Raw genomic sequence first — 12157 nt, forward strand, 5'->3', positions numbered from 1 at the left:
TGAGATTAAGGAGAAATTGGATTGAAAATCCATTCAATTACCTGCCTACAGCAGGAAGCCCTATTGAGATTTTGGATTTTTGAGGATTATAACCAAATTTGGAAAGAAATGCATGCAAGAGTATGCATACATATATGTGTACATATATGCATATGTGCATACATGTGTATGGAATATGTTTCTTAGGGGAAGGAGAGTTGAATCCCCAGTTCTGCTCTGTCTTCTTCCACATTCTTCTGTTCCTAGCCTCTTACCCCTGAGCCCTTTGACCTGTGGGGAGCCTTCAGAAAGAGAGCAGAGTCTTGAAGCAGGAGGGAGCATTTTGGAAAGACTATAAAAGGGAAACACTTGTTGATGTTTGGAATTGGAATGGGAATAATATTCCAATGGATTGAATGTGACCAACATCGCAGGAAGAAAGGGCTAAAAAATTCAGGATGGAGAGATGTTTGGAACCCAAAGGAGAAAAAAACATCAAGGACTCAAAGGGTTGTTTTTAGGGAACCTTGAACACTAAAGAGTCCTGGACAAGGTAATTCGTAGAGTAACTTCCACATCTAAAATTCTATTTGGGAGGCTTAGAAGGATATAATAATTCTGCCTTTTTCCAGTTAGTATATACTAGATCTGATATTGGGAGTAAACCCTCAAACATCACATTTGGCTTGTCATTACCCATCTTGAATTTCATCTCAATTAACTCCAAATATAGCTCATGTATACTTCTGTAGCTCCAATGCAATATTCACAGCACCCATGATCACTATAAATATACCTGCATGATGCTCAATCACAAAATATAACACTCTCCATATAGAAGACAGAAGCAAAACATTTATTCAGAGACCAGAAAACTGAATCCCCAAACCAGTAAACCGATTCCATCATAGTAGCAAAAAAGTTAATAAGCCACAACAGTACAGGGAGCCATACCATCCTTTAGTCTTTCCACAAACCAACACAAGACCAATATTTACGCACAAGTCTATCTGTCTCCCTTGGAAGCACACTCTCCTCCCAACCATCTAGCTTACTCTGACTCCCAGCTTCCTGTGGGCTCTGCTTCACTCTTCAGTGAACTCCTCCTACCACAGACTCCATATGATTGCATTCAACCTATTAGGGGGCAGAGTATATTTTCAAAGCAGGGAAGGTCTTCAAATTCTCTTAGGCTTATTAAGGGGCTGGGAAGATCTTCAAATTTCCATTCGCATTACAACTTCATGTCTAAGTTTCCACATATGTAAGTAACATATCCCCTAGCTCTCATACATATAGTCAAAGTAACAAATACATATTGGCCAGAAAATAACTCTTATTTCACACCTTATAATATGGAGCCTATATACAAATACAGGAAACATATAAAGATCTTGTAGTTTATTTTGCACATAATACCTCACACTCTTGCTCAAGAATTTTTTAAAATTTGGTACCTATTAAGCTTTGTGCAATAAATTCTTCTCCCTCTCTGATGGGTCCTATTTTCCACCAGGATCCAGAATCCCTATAATTCAGTGCTGTGGACTCCCTTCAGAAGGGGAGCTGAAATTTGGAATTGTCAGTCAGGTAACACCCTGCAATTCTGATGACTCTCTAACTCTCCCACAGGAGTTTTAACACAGCCTCTCTAAGACATGTAGTGCTACCCTGTGGTTTGGACTCCTTGAAGCTCCAATGGCCAGCATATTTTGCACTGTCTAAATAACTCAGTGTAATAGTGATAGGTGTCCAGGTCAGCCATTTAGTCAGTAAGCATTTGTTAATGTTTACTGTGTACTGAGCACTGAACTGAGCACTGGAGTTACAGAGAAAGGCAAAAACACTGTCCCTTCCCTTCAGAAAGCTCACATTCTAATAGGAGAGATGACATGTCAGTAACTAGTTTCATATAGGATATAGATACAGTCTGTGTTTGTTGGGGGAGGAGAGTTGAGTTCCTTCAAGTCTTTGTATACCTCACCATTCTCCTGTTCCCAGCCTCAGAGGGAGGGTGTTAGTAGCAGCAGGAACCAGAAAAGGTCCTCTGCAGAAGGGGGGATTTGAGATGAGTCTTTGAAAGGAGCCAGGGAAGTTAAGAAATGGAGGTAAAGGAGCAGAGCATTCCAGGCATGAGGGGCAACCAGAGGAAAAGGCTAGAGTTGGGAAATGGGGTGTTGTGTTTGAGGAACAGCAAAGAGGCTAGTGAACTGACCTGTGCAAAGAGTGTAACATAGAAGAATAAAGAGTCAAAAGGCTAGAAAGGCAAAAAAAGGGACATTTTGGGAAAGGATTTAGGTGCCAGAGGACTTTATATTTGATTTTTGAGTGAAAAGGAAGCCACTGGAGTTAATCAAATTGGGCAGGAGAGGGGGATGACATAGTAAGATCTGAGATTTAAGAAAATCACTTTGGTGAATAGAGCACTGGCTCTGGAGTCAGGAGGAACTGAGTTCAAATCTGACCTCAGACACTTAACACTTACTAGCCGTGTGACCTTGGGCAAGTCACTTAACCCCCAACTGCCCTTCCTTCCACCCTCTAAAGAGCAAAAAAAAAAAAGGAGACTGAGAAGCAGTCAGGTGGTAAAGAACCAAGAGAGAACAGTGTCATAAACCTAGAAAGGAGAGAGATTTTAGGAAGAGATGGTGATTCGCAGTTTCAGGAAGATAGAGAATTGAGAAAAGACCATTAAATTTGGCAATTAAAAGATCATTGGTAACTTTGAAGAAGGCATGAAGTCAGTAACCATATTGTAGAGTGTCTGTCCCTATCTCTCTCATTACATCTTTATAGCTTTACATGATTGCATCATTACATTTTTTCTACTTTACTGTTGCTCCAGATTTGGGGTTCCATTCAGTGCAAGATCTGCCCTTATGTCTTTTGAAGGTCAGGTTCCTGAACTCCTACATTGGGTTGATTTGTAAGGCAACAGTAAAGGTTGGCTCTGTACAATAAATTTCCTTTGGATGGCCAAAGGCTAAAATAATGGGAACATACTGCCTATAACACCAAGATCCCTGGGAAATAAAGACTTCTTTTCCTTTATAGAGGAGATTTGGGTTCTAGAATGTTATTCATGAACTTTCCTTTTAGGCAGTTTTGGCCATGTGCTTCTGCGGGAACTCTTGCTAATTAAATGCTGCTGTCTCTGGCTGGGAAAGCAATCTCTTTGGTCCCTTGTTTCTCACCTGAGCTAATAAAACCATGGGGAAGCAGTTCTATGTGCTTTTTCCCTAAATTGGCCATTGGCTCTTAGGTAGCAAGGGATTGGGGGTGAAGTAGAGAAAGCTCATATGCACAGATAATAGAAGAAAAGCACCAAGAGGAAAGGTGAAAAAACCTATTGGTCTTTCAAAGACCAACTCAGGAGAGTGAATCAATCCTCTGATAAGATTCTATCCTTCTAGGAAGTCCCAATCAACCAAATCGCCTTCCAGGTCATCACAGTTACTGAAACTTAAACAGGGGTTGATTTTTGTCCCCTTAACAATGACTAATAGACATTTCCATGCCCCATAGGGAAAGGCATGGATGATCAAATATTCCAAACAAGGCTAACTTCTTCATAAACTAATCAAATTTGTCAGGAAGCTCCCTATTCATTATTATCTTTCTCCTCCCCTATGCCCAGAATAATAAGAGTATTAAGAGCTAACAGGGACTACGGAAGTTATAGATCTAATCAGTTGCCAGATCTTATGAATTTTACTTCCACAATATAGCTTTTATCCAACTTCTCTCACTCAAATAGCCATTCCCCTGATTCAGGATTTCGTCATCCTTTATTTGGACTACTATGACAGCCTCTTGACTGCTGTCCCTGCCTGCCTCCACTCTTTCCCCTCTCATGTCTACTCTTCTCCTTTCCCTTGCTCCCAGTGCAGCTGCCAAAAAGAAATTCCTAAGCTCCAAGTTTGACGATATCTTTCTCCTTGCTCAGGAGGCTCTTGCCTCAAGCATCAAATTAAAATTTGTTTGGCTTTAAAAATCCTTCACAATCTGTCTCCAGCCTACCTTTACCTGCTTATGGTATGATTTTACCCACTTTATGTTTCAGCCAAAATGTCATATTTGCTGTTCACTGTACATAACTTTCCATCTCACATCTATGTCTTTGCATAGGTCCCATGCCTAGAATATTCCCCTTCTTTACTTTTGTCTCATGGAATCCCTGGTTTCTTTCAAGGTTCATCGCTAATGTCAACTCCAACAAGATGCCTATCTCAATGCCCCACCCACCAAACTTTTCCTAACTTCTTTTTTTTTTTTAAGCAATTGGGGTTAAGTAACTTGCTCAAGGTTACACACCCAGTTATTTCTGGGTGTGGTGCTAAGTATCTGAGCCCGGATTTGATCCCCAGGTCATCCTGACACTGGGGCTGGTGCTCTTACTCTCTGAGCTACCTGGTTGCCCCACTTTTCCTAACTTCTAAGAGTGCTAACACTCTTCCTTCCGAGAAACTACTTTGCATTTAATTTTCTATATGCATATTATTTTTCTTTTCTTTTTAAAAATTAATTTATTTTCAATTCAGGGAATAAAATAAACATTTCCATAACACTGTACAATATAAAAGATGATTGCACATGAAACTGCAAATCTACCACGTACAACTTGCTATTCCCTTTAAATATACAACAAAGTTATATAAATTTCTTTTTTTTTCTTCCCTCCCTTCCTGCACCCTAGAGATGGCTACCATTCAACACAAATAGGTATATATAAGTAGAATTATTCTATATTTGCTTCTATTTGTCAGTTCTTTCTCTGGATGCAGATAGCATCTCTCTTCATATGTCCTTTATTTTTAATTCGTGTATTATAATAGTCAAAATGACTTAGTTGCTCAAAATTGTTCTTAAAACAATATTGTTGTTACTACATACAGTGTTCTCTTGGTTCTGCTCACTTCACTCTTCATCATTTTGTACAAGTCTTTCCATGCCTCTCTAAGATCATTGAACTCATCTTTTCTTATGGCACAGTAGTATTTCATCACAACCATATACTTACTACAGCTTGTTCAGTCATTCCCCAGTTGATGAGAATTCCTACAATTTCCAGTTCCTTGAAACTTCAAAGAGAGCTGCTATAAATATCCCATTCATGTTCAAAGTTGTAATTATTATTTGTGAATTTCCCTCCATCTTATTTTTACTATTTTCTTTCTCAGCCTCTCTTTTTACCCTATCCCTGTTACCTTATCTTCTCCTCCCACCCTCCCACCCCCCAGTTCACCTATTCTTCTGAGTCCTCCCCCTTCCCTCTCCCAACTCCCATGTTATTTTTCCTATGTTCCAGTGGAATGTAGATTCCTTTTTGTCTTTGTATCCAAAGGACTTAGCGTAGTGTGCGACACATAGTAAATAAATGTTGTTGAATGAATAAACTCATCTTGGCCCAGCTCCATTTCTTTCATATAAAGATGCTTCTGTTTTACATCTTAAAACATTTCTGGGCTTCAGTTTCCTCATTTGTAAAATTAGATGATTGGATGAGATTCTCCATTAGGTTCCTTGAAGTTCTAAAGTTCTATGCTTCTATGCTATCTTATCCCCTCTAGACACACTTTTTACCTCTAGGATGCCTTAGAAATCTGGCAAACTTCTGAATAAGATGAAGTTTATGATTCATCTTTCAGCTTCTCTCCTTATTGCTTTATCCATTCTTAGTAACTGACCCTCTCTGTCCAGGCAGCCAGCCAATTCATACTTTTTTTCCCACCATCTTTGACCAAAACCTACTCTCAATACCCTCATTCACACAATCTTAAATCAATGATACCAGATTAGTGGTTACCCAGGTTACCCTCCTGGGGTCTTAGATAAATAAATAGATATATAGGGAATCTATTTAGTGCTTACTAGATGCCAATCACTGTGAGAAGCCCTGGAAATACAGATGTAGGCAAAGCAGTCCCTGCACTCAAGGAGTTTACATGTTAATGGGGGAAACAATACCTAAAAGGGAGCTGGAAAGCAATTAGGGAGAAAGGGTACAAGGGTCCAATTGGCATGGGGACAATGGCTGAGATCCTTCCAAAAATGATGTCCCAGGGAGGGAGTCCCCAGGTAGGAGAGGTGGATTCCAAGGTAGAGATTTTTCAGGGTGGCAATATGACAAGTAAGGGAGAAAAGGGAGGGCTTTTAGAGTCTAGGTATGAGCCTTTGAATTTAATGGAAACCAGAGCCTGAAGATAATAGGATAATACTCTTTTTTTCCTTTTTCTGGAGGGGGAAAGGCAAGGCAATTGGGGTTAAGTCACTTGCCCAAGGTCACACCGCTAGTAAATGTGTCAAGTGTCTGAGGCTGGTTTTTGAGCTCAGGTCCTTCTGACTCCAGGGCTGGTGTTCTATTCAACTGTGCCACCTAGCTTCCCCATAGGATGATACTCTTGCTGAAAGATTTCAGTTATCAGTTGAATGGCAGAGGTGGAATTAGTTTGAAGGTTTATTTTGAGATGGTGGAGAGATGAGAGCCTAAATCCTACCAATGTAGACTATGTAAAGCAGATGCTGTTGATGAGCTTTCACTTACCTACAGACAAGAGTTCTTCCTACCTAGCTGCTGTTACTCAGAAGGTTTGCCTGAGGCTTCTCAGGCAGAAGGTGCATCCAGTGGGGGTAGCCCTTGCTCATTAGTCTTTGAAGGGGAAATGAAATTTCCCAAGGCCTGCCAAAATAGGGGTATCCCCATCTGCTCTTCCCAGAAAATTGAAATACGTGGACTTTCCAGGCCTCCTGTTTCTGTTCAGAGTGTAGGCATCTATTGGATTTAGCCACTGAGGTCATTAGTAACCTCAGTGACTGCAGGCTTAATTAAGGGGTATTGTTGGAAACCAGATTGCAAAAAAAGATTGAGAAAAGAGCAGGAGATATAAAAGAGGCGATAACCAATGTCAGCGACCTCAGGAAACTGTGGCCGAGGGAGGCTGAATCTTCTGATGTCACGTAGGCAGTAAGTGGCAGAGCCAGGACTAGAATTCATTTCTCTCAGTTCGTGGCTTTTTGACTACATCATGAAGCTGTGACTGGGTTAGAATCCAGTCCTCTTACCTTCTAGCTCATTTCTCTTTTCATTGTTCAGAGGTGACCGTTCCCATAATATTTGTTGAGTGATTGATTTGTGATGAGACATCTCATACCTGCCATGCAAATAAGATCCCTTTTATGACCCAGGTGATGGTCAGGAGCTCAGCCTAGAAGTTGATTACTCTGAGCAGAATAAGTATTTCATCTCCTATATGAGTGGGCTTTATAGGTATAGGAAAAATTGCTACGTTCTATGAATTATGTTCACATTCACCAGGAATGATATGGGAATACTGAATTAAATGATCATAACATTTAGATCTGTAAGGAATGATAGATTTAAAGCTTGACTGCTTAGGGGTGATTTCATTGGACTCCCTCATTTTACAGATGAGGAAGTTGAGACCCTGATAGATTAAGAAATGACTTGTCCAAGATCACACCAAGTGGTAAGTAGATGAGATAGGATTGAGATCTAGAGCTACTGTCTAAAAATTCAGTATTGCTTCTACTATATTGTCCTCTCTCCCATGACTAGTGGGAACTTTATATATTCACTCATTTGTTTAGTAAATATTAACTTAGTATTAATATTAGCTAGATACAGTGCTAGGTGTTATGATGGATGTAAAGTCAGACAATGGTGCATAATGTACAGTCCTTCACTTCATTGTCATGTCAGGACAGTTGTTTTGAGCTAGGCTTGACCAGAGACAGTTAGTTATCTGGTACTTTAGGTTTAATATCAGAATAAAATGAGACAGTCATAAGTCATCCAACAGTGAACAAAAGGAGACTTACTTAGCCATAGCAGAAGGAGAATCTTTGACAAGGACAGACGTTGAGGACCTCTTGAGCTGATTCAGTGGGGAACTCCCATGTGGGTTCATCTGCCAAATACTTTAGTATTTATAAATACTTTAGCTTCTCCAGTTCCTTGCAAATGTTTTTTATTCATCAACTTGAGTCCTGAGTGCCCAGAACCAACCAAAATCTTGAGGAATTTGTCAATATCTTTTAAGGAAAAAACAAACAAATAAACTAGCCTGATGTGGGGAGAGGAGTTAAGATACTGGTTCTACTACATCAAACTAATAGTTGTCTTGGAATTCTGCAGTCAAGTGTAAATCTGAGGCTTTCCTGGAGGTTGGGGAAATGATGAGAATGAAGGTCTACATTTCTGAGAGAATGAGTGTATCATGTCATTGTATATGTACAACTGACATTGAATCTGAGAAGAGCTGGCTTCATGTCATGCCTCTGACATATGTTGTCTGTGTGACCTTGGGTGAGTCACTTGACCCATTGGTGCTTTATACAACTCTGAGATGCAGAGAAGTTACTGAACTGTAATGGTAGGAGTTTGCTCAGCTAGGAATTTCCTAATGAGATCATAGGTTCAGTCTACTTTCTTTTCTATTTTTTTTTAAAGTACAGAGACTTTTAAAAATTCTTTTTTCTCATTCCAAATTCTCTGTCTCCTCTACCCTCCCCTTCCTATTCAGAAGTCAAGAAAAACAACTTATTACAAACATCATAGTCATGCAAATAAAATTTCCATATTTGCCATATTTTAAAAAAAGACAGTCTAAAAAAGAGGAAAAAATGTTTCAGTCTGCACTCTGAGTTCATTTTTTTTTCATATGGCTGTTGATACCTTTGGTTTCTTCCTCTGAAAATTCCTCATTCTTTTCCTAAGTATGAATTGTAGGATTTGTTTCTTTTTTCTTTTTGGAGGGGGGAGGGCAGGGCAGTTGGGATTAATTGACTTGCCCAAGGTCACATGGCTAGGAAGTGTGTCAAGTGTCTGAGGCTGAATTTGAACTCAGGTCCTCCTGACTCCAGGACTGGTACTCTATTTACTGTGCCACTTAGCTACCCCTTAGGATTTGATTCCAAAGCCATGTACTATTGTTGTACCAAACTATGGAGTAAGGTGGGATCTTATGTTGGAAAAATGACTCTCAATTCATTAATCATCACCATTCTCCTCACATATCAAATTGAAGGAGACCTGACACAGTGGGAGTATCATAATGAGTATTAATGAGCATAGAAGAGAGGTACCCTGCTCAGGGAGTGATGCGTCTCTGCTTATGATACCAGAGGTGGGAAACCTACATGAGTAACCGATCACTCTTCTCTACAAGATGACTAGTTCCTATCTGCATTGCTAGGTAGCTCTGCTGCATAGAATAGGTTCCTTAATACTGGACTTGCAGGAGTAATGAAGTCTTGATGTAACCTAGGAGTGCTAAATCTAGAGAGTTGTCTCTTACAGCAAATTGACCTCCTTTTTCCTCCTGCTGTGGCCTCAGCGTTATCACATTCAAGAGTCTGCAACCCTGGACAGGTGACTTCACTGACCTCTCTAGTTCAGTCTAAATCCTATGATTTCATAAGAGAAAGGAAGATTTTTATCATATCTTTGCCCCAGAATACTTTCAGGATACAGATCTTGGGTTGTACTCAAATGTGCCCTTTTCTCCACCGACTCTGGCCAAATTTCTGCCCTGCATTACTCCCACCATCTACCTCCCCCACTCCTACTGAGGAGCTGCCAAATGAAACTGGAGGAAGTCTCAAAACCCTGCTGACTGTGTACTTTACAAATTCATGTTACCTAACTTCAACTGGGCCCTCATTGCAGCAGGGCAGTGCTTTTAAAATAAGATAATATTTGTAAAGTGCTTAGCTCAGTGTCTAACACATAGTAGGCACATAATAAATGCTTGTCCCCCCTTTATTCCTAATTGATTCTTATGTCACTCCTCACAGAAGCCATTGAGACCTTTCCTTCTATTCCCAAAGCTCTCAGACACTCTCTCTTCTCTATCAGCTGAGGACATTGCCTCTTGCCGAGAAAATTGAGTTTGTCTCTCTTAATCCATTCTCTTTATCTTAAAAACCCCTGAAATCATTTTCTATTCTCTCCTTTCCTTCAGTCTCTGGCAAAGGCATGGACCTTCTCCTTGCCAAGCTCAACCTCTCTACATGTTCACTTGATGCCCTCTTTTCCAATCTTCTCCAGCAAATTGCGTCTCCAATCAATTCCCCTTGCTCTATAATATATTTTTAAAAATTTTTAAAAGCAATCGGGGTTAAGTAACTTGCTCAAGGTTACATGGCCAGTTATTTCTGGGTGTGGTGCTAAGTATCTGAGCCCAGATTTGATCCCCAGGTCATCCCAACACTGGAGCCAGTGCTCTTACTCGCTGAGCCACCTGGCCGCCCCTAAGCAATTGGGGTTAAGTAACTTGCTCAAGGTTACACAGCCAGGTGTTTCTGGGTAGGTGCCAAGTGTCTGAGCCCAGATTTGATCCCCAGGTCATCCCAACACTGGAGCCGGTGCTCTTACTCGCTGTGCTACCTGGCCGCCCCCTTGCTCTATAATATTCATTGTATCCATCAATTCGTTCCTTTTTTATTGTCTACATGTATACCCAAGTCTCCCCCATCCTTAAAAAACCTTCACTGGTTCCTATTCTTCCCTCAAGTAATTATCCTTCATCTCTCTTCCCTTCCTTAGGCAAATTCCTTGAAAAAGGAATAATATACACTTGCTGCTTCCAATTCCTCTCTCTCATTTCTCAACCTCTTGGAATCTGGCTTCTGACCACATATATCACTCAATTGAAACTACTCTTTCCAAAGTTACCAATGATTTCCTACTTGTCAAATCTGGTGGTCTTTTCTCAGTCTTAATAGATTCTTTTGCTACATTTGACCTGGTTGACTACCTTTTCCCTTGGATATTCTCTCTCTGGGTTTTCACGATACTCCATTACCCTCATTTATATTCTACTTATCTGACCACCTCTTAGTCTCTCTTGCTGACTCATCACACTCATCTTCCCTACCTGATGGTGTTCCTGAAGGCACTATCTTGGAAGCTCTTCCTTCTCCCTCTACTATTATTCTTGGAAACCTCATCAGCTCTAATTTAACTATCTATGCATATCACTCCTAGATCTATCTCTTTCTTGATGCCTCCCTCCTTCCTTTTCTCCCCTCTCTGTCTCTTCCCTGAGCCTCAGTTTCACACCACCAAATGCCTGTTGGATATTTCCATTATATATCTTGATGGAGACATCTTGAACTCAACATAGTTAAAACTGGACTCATTATTTCCCCCTCTCCAAACCTTCCCTTCTTTTAAACTTCTCTTTCTGTCAAAGGCACCACCATTGTTCCAGTGTCCTAGATTAATAGCTTTGACATTGTTCTAAATTCCTTACTCTCTTTAATACCATATAACCAATCATTTGTCAAAATTTGCCATTTTTACCTTAACAATGTCTTTTGCATCTGACTCCTTTTCTCCTCCTAACTGGTCTCCTTACCTCCAGCCTCTCCCCATTCTAGTCCTTACATACTGATACCAATGTAATTTTCCTTAAGCAGAAATCTGATCATGTGACTTCCTTTTTCAATCAACTCCAGTGGCTTCCTGTGGCCTCCAGAATGAAATACAGATTCCTCTGTTAGCTTTTAAATCTTACCCACCCAGGCTCTAATCTACTTTTTTTTTTTCTGGTCTCATTGTACATGACTCCCCTCCCTGCATTTTGCAGTATAGCCAAACTAACCTTCTTTATATTCCTTACATCTAACATTCTATCTCCCATCTTTATACCCTTTTTGGGGATACAAGGCCATCCACCACGACTAGAACAAGCTCCTTCCTTATCTCTGCCTCATAGAGAGTCCCAACTTTCAAGATGCTGCTCAGACACTACTTTTTACATGGAACTTTTCCTGATCCCCCCAAATGCTAGTGCCCAAACCACCTTGTGTTTAATTACTTTGTACATATTCATATTCATTTATATTTATACTGGTTATATTTTGCATGTACTTTTCTTTCACTCATTAGAATGGAAGGACATTGCAAGAAGGGATTATTTTTTTCTTTTTCTTGTACTTTGTACTTGTATCTCCAGGTCCTAGGACAGTGCCTGATGTAAAGTAGGTGTTTAATACATACTCGTTGATTGATTGATATTATTGTGGAAGAGATTTATTGATGGGTTGTAGGTAGACCTAGATAGCCTCTGAAGGCCCTTCTGATTCTGAGTCTGTGTGATTCTGCCTGGTCATTGCCTAGCTATAGATTAGGTGTTGTGACAGCATGTGGTCC

At 40.2% G+C, this 12157-nt stretch overlaps 1 protein-coding gene across 1 annotated transcript in view; it reads left to right on the plus strand.

Moving 5' to 3' along the window:
- ANO2 (anoctamin 2) overlaps positions 1-12157 on the plus strand; it is a 573391-nt gene that overhangs the window by 177669 nt on the left and 383565 nt on the right. The gene's annotated exons all lie outside the window — the stretch shown is intronic.

The sequence above is a fragment of the Petaurus breviceps genome, unplaced genomic scaffold, assembly GCF_028583685.1.
Source record: "Petaurus breviceps papuanus isolate PSGF00001 unplaced genomic scaffold, PetGlider_PUasm1.0 78, whole genome shotgun sequence".
In the NCBI taxonomy this organism is placed as follows: Eukaryota; Metazoa; Chordata; class Mammalia; order Diprotodontia; family Petauridae; genus Petaurus; species Petaurus breviceps.